This window comes from Dendrobates tinctorius, unplaced genomic scaffold, assembly GCF_039654945.1.
Source record: "Dendrobates tinctorius isolate UK_male_01 unplaced genomic scaffold, ASM3965494v1 ptg000086l, whole genome shotgun sequence".
In the NCBI taxonomy this organism is placed as follows: Eukaryota; Metazoa; Chordata; class Amphibia; order Anura; family Dendrobatidae; genus Dendrobates; species Dendrobates tinctorius.
Genome location: NW_027361754.1, coordinates 70,717,728 through 70,737,972, shown reverse-complemented (window position 1 = coordinate 70,737,972; position 20,245 = coordinate 70,717,728).

Below are 20,245 nucleotides of genomic sequence, written 5' to 3'. Positions count from 1 at the left end.
GTGAATGAGCAAGGTAGGCAGAAATTCCCCGCACTTCTGCAGCGAGCTGCTCCACACGATCAGACAATTGCTTTATCTCCATTGAGAGAAAAAAAAATTCCCCCTACGGCCTCAGAGATATAGAGGAAAAAACATACACACCTTTTTTTTTTTTTTTTTTTTATACAATTCTTTCCTGCAATTGAGTACCCTAGGATCTGCGGTATGGCGGGTGATTCTGTTATGATTGAGTCACCGTAGGAGGCAAAAATAGAAATGCTAGCTAAGTCCAGAAAACCAGAGAAGTTGGCAGCTATCGGATTGCAGACCCTTGAACCTATCAACACAACTAGCAGTAGCCGTGGGGGGCTCCTACGATGCCCTAGGCCCCTCGATCACAGCCGGAGGACTACATAGCCTAAAGACAGAAAGGGAAATCTAAACTGCCCCAGAGCAGACCCCAAAGCAAAAGGCTGCCCCCCACATATAATGACGGTGAAGCAAGAAGAAAGAACAAAACACAGACAGAAAGATAGACTGAGCAAAGATGGGGCCCAAGCTAGCTTAGATAGGAAAGGACAGGAAGGCTGCTGTCTGCAATCTGTGAAAAAACCTATGAAAATAAGAGCCAACAGACTGACAGTGAAAAAGGCCCTGAAGACGCTAGGCTTCAAAAAAGCTATGTCAGTACTCAGGAATATTCTGAAGACAGAGCAACAGGCAAAAGGAAATTCAGCTCACCCCAGCAGGGAATGGCAGAATCCAGAAAAGCAAGGAAAACAAAACACTAATGCAAAAAGGCAAAGCAGAAATCTTAGCTTTAGATGAGCAGGAATCAGACTGGTTTCCTAGAAGTCCACAGAGAAATCACCCGCAGGCCAGAAGGGCGTCGGCAGCCTTATATCCAGTCATTAACTCCACTCAGCCAGTCATCATCATCAGCCCCAGGTGTCTGACAATCAGGCTCACTACCTTTCTTCACCAGAAGAGGGAGTTCCTCGGGCCTCAGTAGTGAAGGGGAAAATGAACTCACAACAGACTGCGTTCAGTGGACGAGCTTTCGCTTCTGGAGGAGGAGGAGGAGGGTTGAACGCCTACAGCCAACTGTTTCCTATACTGTGGGCTAGGCAGCACTGTCCCACCGCCGCTGTCCCCTGTGGAGCCTGCATCCACCACATTAACCCAGTGCGCAGTGATGGACACGTAACGGTCCTGGCCATTCCTACTGGACAATGCATCTGTTGTGAGGTGCACCTTTCCACTCACTGATTGCTTGAGTGCATGGACAATGCGGTCTTTCACATGCAGGTGGAGGGCTGGGATGGCTTTTCGAGAAAAGTGCCGACTGGGTAGGTCATAGCGTGGTACTGCGTAGGCCATGAGCTCACGGAAAGCTTCGCTTTCAACCAACCGGTAGGGCATCATCTCTAACGAGATTAGTTTGGCAATGTGGGCGTTCAAACACTGTGTATGAGGATGAGAGGATGAGTACTTTCTTGTCCTACTGAGAGTCTCTGGTAGGGTCAGCTGGACTTGAGAGCTGCATATGGTGGAACTAGCGGTGGACAATGCGGACTGAGAGAGGGTTGGTGATGGTGATGGTGTTGGTGGTCTTGCTGATGGCCTAGATTCAGTCTTTCGTAGCAATAACATTGTGATTCCCTGACTGCTTTGGCCTTGCGACGACACCTCAACATTTGCTGCTGGTGGTGTGCTAACCGGTGGGCTTACAGTGGGGGAAGCGATGTAGCGTTGCTGACTACCTTCATTCGGAGCAGGTGCACATGTGGTACGTGAGGTTTGGTACTCCGTCCACGCTTGCAAGTGCATGGTGGTTAAATGTCTAAGCATGCAACTGGTATTCAAATTTCTCAGATTTTACCCTCGGCTAAAGGTCTTTGCGCACTTCTTACAGATAACCTTTGCCTGATCATTAGAATTTTGTTCAAAAAAGTGCCACACTGCACTCTTCCTACTATGGAAGACATTTTGAGACCTTGCACGCTGTGCTAATTTGACCGTCTGGCCAAGCTGTCCTGCAACTCTTTGGGTTTTTGTAAACCGTTTTTGGACTGCTATGGGCCTGCCAGATAACAGCTGTTGCGATGTCGATGCCTGCTGCAGATCCTCCTCCTCCTCTTCTGAGCTATTGGTAGCGGCACCCTCTTCCCCAAATGGATGCCAATCTGGGTCAACAACTGGGTCATCCATCACCTCCTCTTCAATTTCATGTGCACCTTCCTCTGTGTCACCGTGTAAGGTGGTATAGTATGCGGGAAGGGGCACCTGAGTTTCATCAGGGTCAGATTCTGGCTCAGTACACTGCGAGGACAATGTAGTGCTCTGAGTGAATGTACCAGCAGAAAAATCTAACAGTGGCTGTGCATCAGTGCACTCCATTTCAGATTCATCTTGGACTGGGGAATTCATGATTTGACTTGATAACCCAGGCATGGTATGTGAAAAGAGCTCCATGGAGTAATCTGTAGTGTGGCCTGCGGCATCCTTCACTTTTGGTAGGGGAGAAGGACACAAGGAAAGGTGTTGTTTCTGACCAGGAGCCTCCACTGACGACTCAGTGCTTTTATTTTTTGAAACTTTAGAAGAGGAGGCGAGAGAGCTGGAGGCTGTGTCAGCAATGTAAACCAAAACTTGTTCCTGAAGCTCCGGCTTTAAAAGCCCTACTCTCAGAAAAGGGAGCCTTCGAGGCCTTGTGGAGCCAGACGATGACACAGGCTCAACACCTCCTTCCTTAGGTGCTATTGTGCTTTTGCCACTACCAAGAGATGCACCACCACCCCCACCACCATCAGTATCAGCTGGCAACCCCCGCCCACTTCTACGGCCTCTTCCACCATACTTCCTCATTTTTGGAAAAATGTACCCAAAATGCCACCAGCTATATGGTACTGTAGAACAAGGTTCAAGGTGTATATAGTATTGGGGAGAATTTGAATCTCCCTAGAGATTTTAGGAGGCTGAGCTATTATCTCAGGCCCACTATAGATTACACCTCAATTTAACAGGCTGAAATTGGCTGGTGTATGACAAAGTACAAGGTGTGTATATAGTATTGGGGAGAATTGGAAGCTCCCTAGAGATTTTAGGAGGCTGAACAATTATCTCAGGCCCACTATAGATTACACCTCAATTTAACAGGCTGAAATTGGCTGGTGTATGACAAAGTACAAGGTGTGTATATAGTATTGTGGAGAATTTGAATCTCCCTAGAGATTTTAGGAGGCTGAACTATTATCTCAGGCCCACTATAGATTACACCTCAATTTAACTGGCTAAAATTGGCTGGTGTATGACAAAGTACAAGGTGTGTATATAGTATTGGGGAGACTTTGAATCTCCCTAGAGATTTTAGGAGGCTGAACTATTATCTCAGGCCCACTATAGATTACACCTCAATTTAACAGGCTGAAAGTGGCTGGTGTATGACAAAGTACAAGGTGTATATAGTATTGGGGAGAATTGGAAGCCCCCTAGAGATTTTAGGAGGCTGAACTATTATCTCAGACCCACTATAGATTACACCTCAATTTAACAGGCTGAAATTGGCTGGTGTATGACAAAGTACAAGGTGTGTATATAGTATTGGGGAGAATTGGAAGCTCCCTAGAGATTTTAGGAGGCTGAACAATTATCTCAGGCCCACTATAGATTACACCTCAATTTAACAGGCTGAAATTGGCTGGTGTATGACAAAGTACAAGCTGTGTATATAGTATTGTGGAGAATTTGAATCTCCCTAGAGATTTTAGGAGGCTGAACTATTATCTCAGGCCCACTATAGATTACACCTCAATTTAAAGGACTTTTTCCCTTTTCAAAAAACTTTTATCTCACAGCTCAATTTCTTGTAAAAGCAAAAACAAACTACTTTTCTTACCTTCCCTGTGTCCAATGGGTCTCCGATGCTGCCCTGGTCTCTGTTTGGCTCTACAGGTGATGTCACGACTAACCAATCAGGGAGCTTAGCAGCTTGTGCTATCTATATCGGCAGAGTTGCTGAGCTCAGTGATTGGCGGCGGCACTGTCAACGTGACATAACTGCTGCAGACTGACACTGCTGCACCCATGGAAGGTAAGTAAAGTGCAGTTACTGTAGCTTGCTTTTGTTTTTACAAAAAACTGACCTGGAAGGCAAAAGTTTTCTGAAAATAGATAACCACTTTGTGGCAGATACTCCATGGACACTGCTTAGTGTAGTTACTCCTTTCCTTCCATGTCAGCTGCTTTATTGTCAATTGGGCAGTTCTGATAATGATTCAGCTTGTTTGCACAGTTCCTATAGAGCTACCAATGGAGTAACTACAGACCCTCCAACAAAGTAAATAAATATTTTATTGAAATAATATGACTAACCAGGTCAATCAATTCCACAACATAATCAAACTCAATTACACATGTTTTGTTATACACATGTTTATTTCCTTTGTGCATATTGGAATAACACAAGCAAAAAATAGAATAAAAAAGACAAATTGGTCATAATTTTACATAAAACCCCAAAAATGGTCAGGACAAAATTGTTGACACCCTCCAGTTAATATTTGGTTGCACACTCTGTGGAATAAATAACTGCAATCATTCACTTCCTATCAATATAAATAAGTTTGTAACACCTCTCAACTGGAATTTTGGGTCACTCTTTTGCACACTGCTCCAGGTCTCTCATATGTGAAGGCGCCTTCTCCCAACAGCAATTTTAAAATCTATCGACAGATTTTAAATGGGATTCAGATCCGGACTTGTTTCTGCCACTTCAGAACTCTACAGAGCTTTGTTTCCATCTATTTCTGAGCGCTTCTTGAAATATGTTTGGGTTCATTGTTCTGCTGGAAGACAGCTTTCTGACACTGGACACTACATAGTGACCCAAAATACTTTGTTAATCTTCAGATTTCATGATGACTTGCACATACTTGAGGCACTCAGTGCCAGAGGCAGCAAAACAACCCCAAAACATCTTTGAACCTCCATCATATTTGACTGTAGGTACTGTTGTCTTTTCTTTGTAGGCCTTATCCTGTTTTCTGTAAACAGATCTCTGGAGATGGACTTGTAACATTCATATTGTTCATATTTTGCAGCAATTTTTGTTTTACAGTGCTCAGACAGTTCACTTCTCCACTTTCTGTTCTCCATGCTTAGTGTGGCACACGCACAGACCCACAATACAAAGATTCAGAGTCTACTTCTCCCCTTTTTACCTGGTTGCAGATGTGATTTTCTTATTGCCCACACCTGTTATTTGCCATAGCTGATTTTGAACAAGCATCAAATGCTTGAAACAAAGTTGCTTACCCACAATTTTGGAAAGGTGCCAACAAGTTTGTCCAGCTCATTTTTGGGTTTTGTGTGAAATAATGTTTAGTAGAAAACACCGTGTGCGCTACTGTATCTCTGCCAAGTTAGGTTCCCAAACCATATATGATAAAATGAAAACCTGGCACTCAACTTAATGCTTTTTATGTTTTTCACTGATAACGCCAGTATTCAAATGGTCAGAATGCTGCTGTAACGCAGGATAATCTTACTAGTTGAAAATATCAGCGCAGCCTGGTCCTCCTTCAAAAGCGCCCTCCTTCAAGCTACTTTCAAACATACTAGCACGTAACTGATGAAGGTCTATATTGACCGAAACGTTTTCTGGTACTAAAATAAACTGCCTCACCAAGAATTAAGTTGAGTGCCAGGTTTTCATTTTATCTTGTCTGAAATAATGTCAAATTTTCCGTTTTCACAGTTTATGTGTTCCGATGCACACAAATGAATTAAAAATGTGTGTAACAAAACATGTGTAATTGAAATAATTTCAGGGAAAAATGCTTAATTTTGTGGAACAATTTGAAAAGGTGCCAACACTATGGTGTCTATGACTGTATAACAATTACGGTATGCTTCCGCAATCCAATGGATAATGGTATGAGTGTGACGTGCAAAGCTTTCCTATGAAAGTAGGTATTGCTGAACGCTTCACACTACCCAAATCTGTGTTTCGAATGTTGCTTACGCAAGGAGAGAAGCCGGACTAGTCTCACCTCTGGTTATGGTCCTCGGATGGCTCTTCTAGCTATTTGTTTTTTGAAACGCTGTAGCATTTTAGAGGGGAATATACCTGGCTGTGTGACACCCCAGAGTCCGGTTGTCACAGTGACATCGCCTCCCTATAAGAGGTGAAGTCATGCCTGGAGGCAGAAAAGGGACCCCCATGCCAGGTAGCATAGATTAATTCACAATTCCTGCTGCAGGTCAGAAAAATGAGATGCCTTATAAATTCTGGCCAGCAGAGGGGGTTGGTGAGTCAGCTAGAAGTCAGCTGAGGGGGTTGCTGTGCTAACTTGGATCTGGGCACTTTGAGTCATCACCCCCCAGCAACTATGATCACTGTGATTGGCTGTGTAAGGGGGTGAGATAGGATTACCTCCTTGCTTTCCTTCCTCTAAGTGTTCTCAGCTTGTTAATGTTTACATGTGCTAATGGGTCACCCTCCCAGGGCCGTTGGGTACTCGGTACCGGGCCGGTATCAGCGGGATGTGTCACAGCGGCGGTGACCGGACCGTGGCCCTGGGCACCCAAGTAATGGGGGAATTGGAATGGTGGTGGAATGTAGTTAAATGAATAGTTCGTGACGCCACCTGTGGTGTTCGGCAAGTGAGGTGTTAGGCCGACGCTGCATGCAGATCCTCTGGGACTGATGGTGTGTTGCAGCCAGGATGGTGAAGCTCCCCACTGGTGGAGCTGTAGTCCCAGGGCAGTGTAGATGTGGAATTAAAGGAGAGGCACAAGCGGTGTAAAAGCTGGTACCCAGATGTAGCGTTGCTGGGTGCGTTGGCACAAGAATGAATGGAGGACACCAGGGCTTGTAGTTCCAAAGCTTTACTCACAGTCTGTAGTACACACAGGTGCCTGCCTCCGTGCCTTGTCCTCCGGGTCAGGGACTCAATCAACCTCCAGGCAAGATGGAATGCTCCCTTCCAACGCACCGCCAACATGTACCTTTCTGAATGTCTCCTCTATAGCGCCTTTAGGCTAAGTTCACACGTAGCGGAACTCTCGCGGAAATTACTGCGAGAATTCCGGAATTCCATTCCGCGGGAAAATCGCATTTTAAATTCCCGCGATTTTCCCGCGGAAAAACTAACATTTTGCAAGCGTAATTAGCTTGAAAAATGCTAGCATTTTCCAAGCGATCTGTAGCATCGCTTGGAGAACTGATTGACAGGTTGGTCACACTCGTCAAACATAGTGTTTGACAAGTGTGACCAACTTTTTACTACTGAGGCCGCCTATGCGGCATCAATAGTAAAAGATAAAATGTAAAAAAAAAATAAAAATGGTGTTATTCTTACCTTCCAACGTCCCACGCAGCCGTTCCCAGTAATCCTTTGCGAAAATGCCCGCGATGACGTACGTTCTCGCGGGATCGCGACATCTCGCGGTAATTTGCGATGACGTTGCGCGAATGACCACGAGACTTCGCGATCCCGCGAGAACGAACGCCATCATGGGCATTTTCGCAAAGGATAACTGGGAACGAGAGCGTGGAGAGAGGCGGAAAGGCTGCGCGGGACGTCGGAAGGTGAGAATAACAATATTTTTTATTTTAAATTCTATTTTTTACAGGGATATGGTACCCAAAGCCTGGAGGACAGTCTCCTCTCCTCCGGACCGTGGGTACCATCCGCAACTGTTCTGCTTACTTTTCGCATGGTGTGCACAGCCACATGCGGGAAGTAAGCGGAACAATGCATTCCTATGGGTGCGGGATCGCTGCGATTCCGCAAAATTAATGAGCATGCTGCGGTTTTTACCGTGAAGCGATTCCACCGCGGTAAAAACCGCAGCATTAGCACAGCATTGCGGAATCCCATAGGAATGCATGGGATGCTTATTTTTCGCGTTTTTGTGGCAAAATCGTGCGGTTAAAACCGCCGCGGAAATGCAAAAAAAATGCAACGTGTGAACTCAGCCTTAAGTGTGAAGTACTCCCAGTACTGAGTTACACTGGAGTGCTTCCTGACTGATGTTCCCAAGAACTCTACTTGTATGGCAGACAGCTGTAGGCTGCTTTGGGGACTCCTTACTCCTGAGTCCCGGCTCACTATCCGAGTTGCTGTTGTGCCCCCAAGTCTTAAATGGGAGTAGTGCATTTACAGCCCACTACTCCACCGGTGTCTGCTGCAGAACCATTAGTGTCCATACAACCTCGGGGGCCGGGCCCCGGCCTTGCGCTTAGAACTTCTAGGCAGGGTTCTTCCTCTAACCCACGTCCTCTCTGTTCCCTTTTACTCTTACGTTCCGTACTATTCTTTCCTTCTTATGGAAGATCAGGTTTCAGTTCAATGTCTTTCTCCTTTCCTTTCCCGTGCCAGCAGACCCGGGTCACTCAGGTCTGCTGCAGCACCTCCTTCCTCCATCCCTCTCTCAGGGATCTTCTTTCCTCACTCCTCTCTGAGTGGCTTCCTCTCTCAGACTCACCTACTGACTGACTGACTTTCTAAACCTTCCCGCTCTTTTATGTATTCTCCACTCCACCCGCCTCCCAGCATGTTTAGTGTTCCAAGCAGGGAACCACCAAAGGTGCTCTGCTACTCTCTAAGCAAGGAGCCGCAATGTGGTTTTGCTGAACTACTCTGCTGTGTAGGGTGCGAGTGTTGGAGCGTGGTCAGGAGCCTCCAACTTACCTGGATGGTGGAGCACCACACCTCAGGAGGAGGTGCAGTACCTCTGTGGCGACTGAGCCTCAGGGGCACCACACTAATGTTGGTAATGTCTATGTTAACCCCTTTACCCCCAAGGGTGGTTTGCACGTTCATGACCGGGCCAATTTTTACAATTCTGATCACTGTCCCTTTATGAGGTAATAACTCTGAAACGCTTCCATGGATCCTGGTGATTCTGACAATGTTTTCTCGTGACATATTGTACTTCATGGTAGTGGTAACATTTCATTCAAATAACTTGCGTTTACTTGTGAAAAAAATGGAAATTTGGCAAAAATTTTGAAAATTTCGCAATTTTCCAAATTTGAATTTTTATGCCCTTAAATCACAGAAATATAGCACACAAAAAACTTAATAAGTAACATTTCCCACATGTTTACTTTATATCAGCACAATTTTGGAACTAAATTTTTTTTTTGTTAGGAAGTTATAAGGGTTAAAAGTTGACCAGCGATTTCTCATTTGTACAACACCATTTTATTTTTACGGACCACATCACATTTGAAGTCACTTTGAGGGGTCTATATGATAGAAAATCCCCAAAAGTGACACCATTCTAAAAACTGCACCCCTCAAGGTGCTCAAAACCACATTCAAGAAGTTTATTAACCCTTCAGGTGCTTCACAGGAATTTTTTGAATGTTTAAAAAAAATGAACATTTAACTTTCTTTCACAAAAAAAATTACTTCAGGTCCAATTTTTTTTATTTTACCAAGGGTAACAGGAGAAATTAGACTGCAAAAGTTATTGTGCAATTTGTCCTGAGTATGCTGATACCTGATATGTGGGGGGAACCACTGTTTCGGCGCATGGCAGAGCTCAGAAGGGAAGGAGCGCCGTTTGACTTTTTCAATCAAAATTGGCTGGAAGTCAGATCGGATGCCATGTCACGTTTGGAGAGCCCCTGATGTACCTAAACAGTGGAAACCCCTCACAAGTGACCCCATTTTGGAAACTAGACCCCCCAAGGAACTTAACTAGATATATGGTGAGAACTTTAAACTCACAAGGGCTTCATGTGGGTGTAAATGACTATTTGGGCGCTTGGCAGAGCTCGGAAGGGAAGCACTGCCATTTGACTTTTTTGGCTGGAATTGAGATCGGACACCATGTCGCGTTCGGAAAGCCCCTGATGTACCAAAACAGTGGAAACCCCCCACAAATGACACCATTTTGGAAACTAGACCCCCTAGGGAACTTATCTAGATGTGTGGTGAAAATTTTAAACCCCCAACGGCTTCACAGAAGTTTATAACGTACAGTCGTACAATTAAAAAATCACATTTTTCCACAAAAATGATCTTTTCACCTTCAATTTTTATTTTTCCAAGGGTAACAGGACCCCAAAAGTTATTGTGCAATTTGTCCTGAGTACGCTGATACCCCATATGTGGGTGCAAACCACTATTTGGGCGCATGGCAGAGCTCGGAAGGGAAGCAGCGCCATTTGACTTTTTTGGCTGGAATTGGGATTGGATGCCATGCCGCGTTTGGAAAGCCCCTGATGTACCTAAACAGTGGAAACCCCCCACAAATGACACCATTTTGGAAACTAGACCCCCTAAGGAACTTATCTAGATGTGTGGTGAGCACTTTGAACTCCCCAGTGCTTCATAGAAGCTTATAACGCCCGGGCGTGAAAATATAAAAATCATATTTTTTCCACAAACATGATCTTTTAGTCCCCAATTTTTTTATTTTCCCAAGGGTAACAGGAGAAATTGGACCCCAAAAGTTGTTGTCCAATTTGTCCTGAGTACCCTGATACCCCATATGTGGGAGAAAACTACTGTATGGGCACACGTCGGGGCTCGGAAGGGAAGTAGTGACGTTTTGGAATGCAGACTTTGATGGAATTGGTCTGCTGGTGTCATGTTGCCTTTGGAGAGCTCCTGATGTACCTAAACAGTGGAAACCCGCCACAAGTGACCCCATTTTGGAAACTAGATCCCCTAAGGAACTTATCTAGATGTGTGGTGAGCACTTTGAGCCCCCCAGTGCTTCATAGAAGCTTATAACGCCCGGGCGTGAAAATATAAAAATCATATTTTTTCCACAAACATGATCTTTTAGTCCCCAATTTTTTTATTTTGCCAAGGGTAACAGGAGAAATTGGACCTCAACAGGTGTTGTCCAATTTGTCCTGAGTCCGCTGATACCCCATATGTGGGAGAAAACTACTGTATGGGCACACGTCGGGGATCGGAAGGGAAGTAGTGACGTTTTGGAATGCAGACTTTGATGGAATGGTTTGCGGGTGTCATAACGCGTTTGGAGAGCCTCTGATGTGCCTAAGCTGTTGAAACTCCCCACAAGTGATCCCATTTTGGAAACTAGCCCCCCCCATGGAACTTATCTAGATGTGCGGTGAGCACTTTGAACCCCCAAGTGCTTCTCAGAAGTTTATAACGTCCGGGCGTGAAAATAAAAAAAATCATATTTTTTTCCACAAAAATGATATTTTTGCCCCCAATTTTTTATTTTTCTAAGGGTAACAGAAGAAATTGGACCCCAAAAGTTGTTTTGCAAATTGTCCTGAGCAGGCTGATACCCCATATGTGGGGGTAAACCACTGTTTGGGTGCATGGCAGAGGTTGGAAGGGAAGGAGCACCATTTGACATTTTCAATGCAGAATTGGCTGGAATTGAGATCAGACGCCATGTTGCGTTTGGAGAGCACCTGATGTGCCCAAACAGTGGAAACCCCCCAATTCTAACTCCAACCCTAACTCCAACACACCCCTAACCCTAATCTCAGCCCTAACCCTAGCCCTAACCCTAGACCTTACCCTAGTCCTAAACCTATCCCTAAAGGAAAAATGGAAATAAATACATTTTTTAAATTTTTTTATTATTTTTCCCTAACTAAGGGGGTGATAACGGGGGGTTTGATTTACTTTTTATGGCAGGTTTTTATTTTTGGCGGCTGTCGCACGCTAAAAGACGCTTTTTATTGTAAAAATAGTTTTTGCATCACCACATTTTGAGACCTATAATTTTTCCGTATTTTGACCCACAGAGTCATGTGAGGTCTTATTTTTTGCGGGACGAGTAGTCGTTTTTATTGGTACCATTTTCAGGCATGTGACATTTTTTGATCGCTTTTTATTCCGATTTTTGGGACGCAGAATGAACAAAAACCAGCATTTCAAGAAATTCTTTTGGGGGGTGTGTTTACACGGTTCCGCGTGCAGTAAAATTGCTAAGGCCGTTTTATTCTTCAGGTAAGAACGGTTACAGCGATAACTCATTTATGTCATTTTTTATGTTTTGGCGCTGTTATGCAATGAAAACAATTTTATATAAAAAATAATTATTTTTGTATCGCTTTATTCTGCGAGCTATAACTTTTTTATTTTTGTGCTGATGATGCTGTATGGTGGCTCGTTTTTTGCATGACAAGATGATGCTTTCAGCGGTACCATGGATATTTATATGCGTCTTTTTGATTGCGTGTTATTGCACTTTTTGTTTGGCGGTATGATAATAAATCATTATTTTTTGCTTCTTTTTTTATTTTTATTTTTTAAGGGGTTCGCTAAAGGGGTTAACTAATGGGACAGTTTATAGTTCGAGTCGTTACGGACGCGGTGATACCAAATATGTGTACTTTTATTGTACTTTTTTTATTTCCAAAAAATGAATTTATTAGGGAATATTTATTTATTTATTTTTTTAATTTATTTAGCGATTTTTTAAAAATTATTTTTACACTTTTTTTTTAACTTTATTACATTGTCCCGGGGGGACATAGCTGTCATGTGACAGATCGCTGATCTGTCACATCACAGATCACTGTGACAGATCAGCGATCTGTCACAGGCATAGAATCAGACTTCCTCATGCCTGCGCTTTGCAGGCACTGAGGAAGCCTGCTCCCTGCAGGCCCCCGTCGCCATCTTGGATCCGGGGACCTGCAGGGAAGGAGCCCCCCGCAGCAGCGCTGCACATTGCGCTGCTGTGGGGGGCTCAGGGAAGCACGGAGGGAGCCCCCTCCCTGCCGATGCTTCCCTTTAACCCCCGGTACACCGCGATCGTGTTTGATCGCGGTGTGCAAAGGGTTAACGTGTCGGGGGGCGGTCCGTGACCGCCCCTGACACATAGTGCCGGGTGTCAGCTGTGATAATCAGCTGACACCCGGCTGCGATCAGCTGCGCTTACCCCGTGAGCGCAGCTGATCGCGCTAGACGTACTATCCCGTCCATGGGCATAGGGGCCCGGGTCCCATGGATGGGATATCTGATGTCAGAAAGGGGTTAACAGTTGTGGTACTGCTACATGGTAGTATGTATTACTGCTCATATTTATGGTACTGCCACATTCATATATGTGTTACCATTCTCTGTAGGACTATGCATATTGTGTTGTGTAACTTTAATGTAAAATAATGTGTTGTCATGCTCTTCACTGTATACAATGTTTACTAATGCTCTTGTACAGTTTAGGGAAGTGAAGCATACCCTTCGGGCAATAGAAGGGGGCATTATAGTGTTTGCAGTTCTTTATTACTAAGGGTACCTGTAGTACTTATGGGAATCATTAGATGGGGGCATACTAGTGTGCACTGTAGGTATAGTTTATTGTATGGTTATAGGGGGTTAAGTGTAGGAGGTGCTGCCAGGAGGTAAGACAGGAGTTTTTATGAAGTTTGCTCAGATGAGGCCAGGGTGCCCGAACTGTCCACATGAGCTATAGGCCCAGAGCGCTTGGCAGCCCAGCCACGTAACGTTAAATCGCTGCAGCCCATGTCAACCACGGCCACTGTGCATCATAGCAGTGGGTCAGTACAGGAGAGGAAAGATGTGGCGACTCATCGCCTGGGTAGACGCCTTTAGGGCAGTAGTCAGTTGGACTGAGATGTAGGAAGTTGGAGCTTCAACCAGAATGGCACAGACGGGCCAGATGCTTTACCAGAGGCAACCAAACTGAGTGACTGATGATTTCGAGTCTGGGGCAAAACAGGCAGAAGGAATTGTCATCATGGTGAGGTTAGGCAAGGAAGGAACTGTGGAGCAGTCTAGGAATGTCCGGTCCGGACGTGTGCTGCACAGAAGCAACAGCAAAGCAGGGAAAGATGAGGAGACAAGTGAATTTCATGATGTGCCAACTGTGGATGTAACGTGCGAAGTATTAAGTAAAGAGAATGTGCAAGTTATCCTCGACTGTGTCTCCATTACTGGGGGTCACCTGGAAGAGGGACCATCGCCGCCTGGGAAGTGCCCAGAGGGACCTGAACCTGGCGATGCAAATACGCTGAGACGAGGGATACAGTTTTCTGTGAGGGAAGGTCGGAACACAGATGCTTCGGTGTCTCTGGTCATGACTACAGTCCTGGCCTCCCCTTACATTTGGCATAGTCGGCGGGATACGACTACCTCGCAGTGCGGAGGACCCACAGAAAGAAGTAATGATGAAGATGTGTGTACGACTGCTATGCCCCTGGAAGATGACCGGGAGAAAGCAAGTAGTTGCTGTGTCTGAAGATATTGTATAGTACTGGATTTGCCTACTACCAATTTTGTGACTACACCAGACTTGGCTACTGAATTGAACTTGACTGACTGGAACAGAAAATCTAACATCTCTACTGTGACCAAGATGGTGGCGGTGAGATTGGCGGGAGATGGTGAAGCAAACGAGAACCATGTCCTTCGTGGGCGTTGCCTGTCAATATGCCCTGGTCACCCCCGGCCACTAACCAACAATGGATGAGTGGAGCAGCTGGAGGCGGTCTCACTTGGAAACGGGTGCGACTCGAAAGAAAATACCGGAAGGAGCTGTGCAGCGCCATTTTGTGAACTTGAACCAGCTGCAATGCAGCACTCTTGCACCTGTAGCTGCCAGGGTGTGGGCCGCATCGAGTGGAGGTGGCGGCAGGAGAGCGAGAGCACAGCCTCATAAGACCAGCAAGGAATCGTTGGAGGTTTCCATCTGTCTGCCTGCGGAGTTGCCTCGGCCATGGAGTATCAAGCTGACGGAGTTGTCACTTTTCCAGAAGCGGGACTCTTCACGTGCAGAGCCAGCAGTGCAGCGCTGGACCCGAGGATCGCGTGAACCAGAGCCCCTACTATTTGCTCAGCAGGAACTGGAACTGACTGCCCGGGAGGAGACGCATCCGGAAGTCAAGAGTGAGCCGGTGCACCATTCATCCACAAAGCATGCAGGCGTCCCTGCGGAGGGAACCAACGTTCCTGGGAATATACTGACCACCTCGTCCCCATTGGAGCGGGTGAGTGCACTCTCGTCTCTGAGAATGGCCCCTGCTGGCCAATGGTTCTCAGTAGGTAGAACAAATGCCCCCACCTGTGGAGGGACTCAATCGCTTTGGCTAGTGAAGCCATGGACTGTGACAGTGACTAAGCCTACTCGGGGGGACTAGATGCACTGGGTTCAGTAGCAGTGGAGGGCTCCTGAACTCATTCGGGATCACAGGCCTAGTGGCTACTCTGTCCAGATAGCAACGCAGTCTGGCAGGTGGTACATGAGGTGAGAAACACTGTATGTGTTTTGTTAGCCTGCTTGGATGTCTTATACCACAGACAGTCCCTGATTCTGATAAGCCCAATAGGGAGGATTTTGGTTAGTAAGCCCCAGAGATTACTGCAGAGAAGGGCCAATGAGTGCTGCAGCTCAGAGAACTCACCCAGGTCCTGTGGCCCAGTGGGGATGTTCCTTCCGATGTACCGCGTGCCTCATAGTGAGGATGTCCGGGAACTGCCGACGGAGCTGCGAGAGAAACTCACAGTGTGCAGTGGAAGCCGGCTGAACATGTAGAGGCGGCTGACAGAAAAAAGCTGGCCGCCGGAAACTGTGACAAAGAGAATCTCGCTGAGCACGAGAAGCGCCAAGACCGGGGCGGAGCCGCTGCCGCCCATCGTAAAGAAGGCGGAGCTTTCAGGCTGCGGCCTAACATAGGCCGAAGCCTAAATTCCTGAGGCCGGCTAGATCGTGTGTGGGAGGAAGTGCTCTGGGGAATGTCGCTTCAAGTGTGCCTACAACCCCTCCACCGGGGTTGCTGATCGATTCCTGAGTGCTCCGTGCCCATGCTTACCTGCGGTGTGCGTCCCGATATGGAACTGCCACGTGTGATGAAGCGCAGGACCCGGGCTGCTATGGACGGTGCAGAAACTGTCCATCCACCATCCCTTTGACAGGGAGGTGGAGAAGGGACCGGGACTGTCCGCCTCCTTCCATCACCGCTGTTTATCAGTGGTGATACAGTGGGACTCCAGTAAGTTCCACTGGACATCCTAGCGGTTATCTTCCCCAGGATGGACAGGGCCAATGGTGCGGCTGTAAGAAGCCTGGATGCAAAGGGGGGTAAATGGAGGAGATAATCCATGTTCTCATCTGTTGTTGGTGCGGGGAGAGGTGCCCTGAAGCGACTCGTCGCCCCTAAAAAGATCTCAGGCATACCGTGGTAAGCGATGCAGAAGGGGGTTCGTGGAGATGACACTCCACGTTCCCGCCTGTTGTAGGTTTGGGGAGAGCGGAGCCCTTAAGGGACCCGTTGCCCCCTGTAATCTTTGAAACAAACGTTCGGAAAAAGTTGAAAATCAAAAATGAAAAGTAAAAAGCTATAGGTGTGCTCTGAAGAACACGTGCCTCCTATTGACACTAAACTTGATCTGGTTCGGCTGTAAGCAGTGTGTGAGGTGTATACTGCAGAGGAGCTAATCTTTTTTGTGTCTACTTAGTGTCAGCCTCCTAGTGGCAGCAGCATAACACCCGTGGTCCTGTATCCCCCAATGAGGCGAAGGAGAAAAACCTTTTTTTTTATAAAATGGTGGTGCTTCCTACAATCCATAACTTCCTGGGGGTGGTGGCTGCAGTGAAGCGGGGTCCCAGGGTCGCTGCTGGTGGAAGGAGTGGGGCGATGCTGCTGACCCCAGACTGGGAGAAAGGGGGTGTTTGGTTGTGACATTTTGTAAAAGCCAGGAGCCCCCATACTACTATGGTTTACTTTGCTGTGCACTTTGGGAAAATGGCTGCTGGGGACGGTGAATGCACAGATGGAGATATTGGAAATGAGATCTCATCTCAGCCGTTTTCCCGGAGTCCACCACAATGTAAACCGTGGAAGTGCAGAGCCCCCGCACAACCGAACACCCGCAGTGTCGCACCTCCAAACACCCCCTCATCCCAGCCTGCGGCCTGCAGCAACGTGCCACTTTTGCCTCCTCCAGCAGCGACACTGGGACCCTGCTCCACCGCGGCTGGTAAGGTATATTCGTATTATAAGAAAAAAACCCATTTTCCAAATTTGGGGGAAAAGTGCGCCTTGTAATCCGAAAAATATGGTAAATGCAAGTCACATACAACAAATCAAACTTAACTCTCACGAAGTAAAATTTGTCATGAGAAAACAATCTCAGAATCAGTGGGATCTGTTGAAGCGTTCCAGAGTTATAACCACATAAAGTGACACTGATCAGAATTGTAAAATTTGGCCTGGTAATGAAGGTGCAAACAGGCTTCGGGGTGAAGGGATTAAGGAGTCTTCTCTTCTGTAGGGTAATATGAGGAACAGCAGAATTTCAGAACCCAAGTAAGATATCTTCTTCTGAGACCTGGCCTTGTCATCATCTTTTCTTTGGTCTCATAATAATGAAGGAAACAGATGATGGCATGAGGAAATAGTGTAGATACTTTAGGCTGTTGGACTCGATGTGCTTTGTCCAGTTTGATTGGCATTGAGGGTGGAATTCCAAGGACAGAATTAAAGATCGTTTGGAATATTAGTTTAGGGTTTTCCTGATCATTTGACTCTGGGATGCCCCTTACCCTAAGGCCGGTGCCACACTTGCAACTGCCATGCGAGAAACTTGTGCGAACGTCTCTCCTCAATACCTGGCACTGTATTGAGTATAGAAATACCGTATAGAAATATATGTAGCCGCACACTCCGGTCCCGAGTGCTGGCGGCAGTGCCAGGTATCGAGGTGAGAGACTCATGCGAGTTTTTCGCATTGCAGGTGTAAATGTGACCGCGGCCTAATATTACATCTCCTGCCCCTATTATCAAGATCCTCCAATTGGACTTGAAGGTCCAATACTGTCTGTTGTTATAGGAGAGTTAGTTTATGCAGTTCTGACACATGGGATCCATTGATGTCATGATCCCCTTCCAGAGTATCTATGCAGCCTGTGAGATGCTGTAAATCTGGTCTTACACAAGCTATCTCACATCTGCAAGTGTCTTTGACCTCCTCTATTAGAGATTTTAAATCATCTTTAGGCTGGAGTCACACACATTGTATAAAAATATGGTCCGTTTTTCATGGCTCCAGAATCGCATCACACAAATGTTTCATGAAAAGTGATCTGTATGACATCCGATTGTAATGCGTGGATGCGATTTTCTCGCATATAAGCATCCGTGTGACATCCGTATGGTGAGATTTTCTCGCTGGCTTGCAAAATGGACATATAATGGATCCCAATGACAGGTTAAAACACAAATGAAAGAATAGATATATACACATAGAGAATATATATATATAAATATATATATATATATATATATATATACACGTCATTGAGACACATATATATATTTATAGTTCATACAGTTCTACATAGTATAATAGCCACTAAATCACTTGCCAGCTTCTGACCCGACATGATATGACACATGGTTTACATATAGTAAACCATGTCATATCAAAACGATGTATATAAGTCAGTGTTTACTAAATTTACTAGTTTGTGCTAGGAAAAATTTGGAACGCTAAGGGTTAAATTTAAAGCTATAATCGCGGAAAAAAATTGCGTGGACTCCCACGCAATTTTCCCCGCCAGAGAGTGAGGGCAGATATTAATAGCCTAGAGAGGGACCATGGTTCTTGCTTACCTCCCCCCCCCGGCTTCAAACATCTGCCCCCAGCCACCCCCAGAAAAGGCACATCTATAAAATGCGCCTTTTCTGGCACTTAGCCTCTCTATTCCCATTGCCTTTAGCGGTGGCTCATGGGTTAATAAGGGGTTAATGTCACCTTGCTATTGAAAGGTGACATTAAGCCAGGTTAATAATTGAGAGGTGTCAATAAGACACCTATCCATTATTAATCCTATAGTAGTAAAGGGTTAAAAAAAAGACACACACACACACACACACACACACACACACACACACGTTTATTAAAAATTATTTTAATGAAATAATTACAAAGTTTTTGACCAAATTTATTATGCTGCCACTCCAACAGAATCCCTTGTTCTCCTGTAATGAAAAAAAACAAAATATCCATACCTCTCCGCAGTTCAGCCAGATCCCCCGCTGCAAAGTTCAGAAACTTTCCCAGGCTAATCAGTTCATTTCCGGTCAGCCGCGGAGGCTGCGCAGATATGATGTCATTCATTCTGCAGTGGTTTACAGCTTGGCCGGTAGCATTAGCACCAGTCCCGGTTGTAAGCTAGTTAACCCCTTGTGATGGATTGCAGCAGGGGACCTGACTGAACTGCAGAGTGGTATGGATATAGTGGTTTTAATCATTTTTTCGTTACATGAGAACAAGGCATTCTGTTGGATTAGCAGCATAATAAATTTGGTCAAAAACTTTGTGTAATTATTTCACTAAAATAGTTTTTCATTAATGTGAATGTGTCTTTTTTAACCCTTTACTACTATAGGATTAATAATGGAGAGGTGTCTTGACACCTCTCCATTATTAACCCGGCTTAATGTCACCTTTCAATAGCAAGGTGACATTAACCCATATGCCACTGCGACAGGGCTATGGGAATAGAGAGGCTAAGTGCCAGAAAAGGCGCATCTTAGGCAGGCTTGACATTTGCGGATGGGCAAGCTGCGGAGGGATGCGAACTTCCTCCATGAAGCTCCGCCTACTACCGCACCTCCTCCCGTCAGCTCCACCTACATCCACATGCGGTCTGCGTACCCTATCTTTAACATTGGTACAAGCAGGCCGTGTGGATGTATGCGGATGTGTCCGCATGCGTCATTTTGATGATGCGGCGACCCGCGTCAAACGCACCTGGTTGGAATTTTCACAGCATCGCCAAACACACACTAAACAATTTAGTAAACACAGACATATATAAATCATTTTGATATGACATGGTTTACTATATGCAAACCATGTGTCATATCATGTCGGGTTCTGCAATTATTTTACAGAACCCGACAATTGAATTAACTGCTATATATATATATCTAACAAATATAAATATATATGTGTGTAACAGATATATATGCACATATGTACACACACATACACCTATTCTATGCGTATACATTGTGGTGTGACAGGTGATCGCGTGGTTAATGGGAGATATGTCACATGGAGGGATGCTCCCTGCGATGCAACCCGGAGTATTTTGTCTATAGTGTACATGAGCACTAAAGATGTAATTTAGTGCACTGGGTGCAGACTGTACCCCATTTTGCCTGAAGATATGTGTATGTTCAGGACCTGTGGTGACGTCCTGACCATGTGACCAGCTCATGTGATCCATACCTCACCTGTGGGTGTGGTTACACGGCTATGCAATTGAGGTGTTTAGC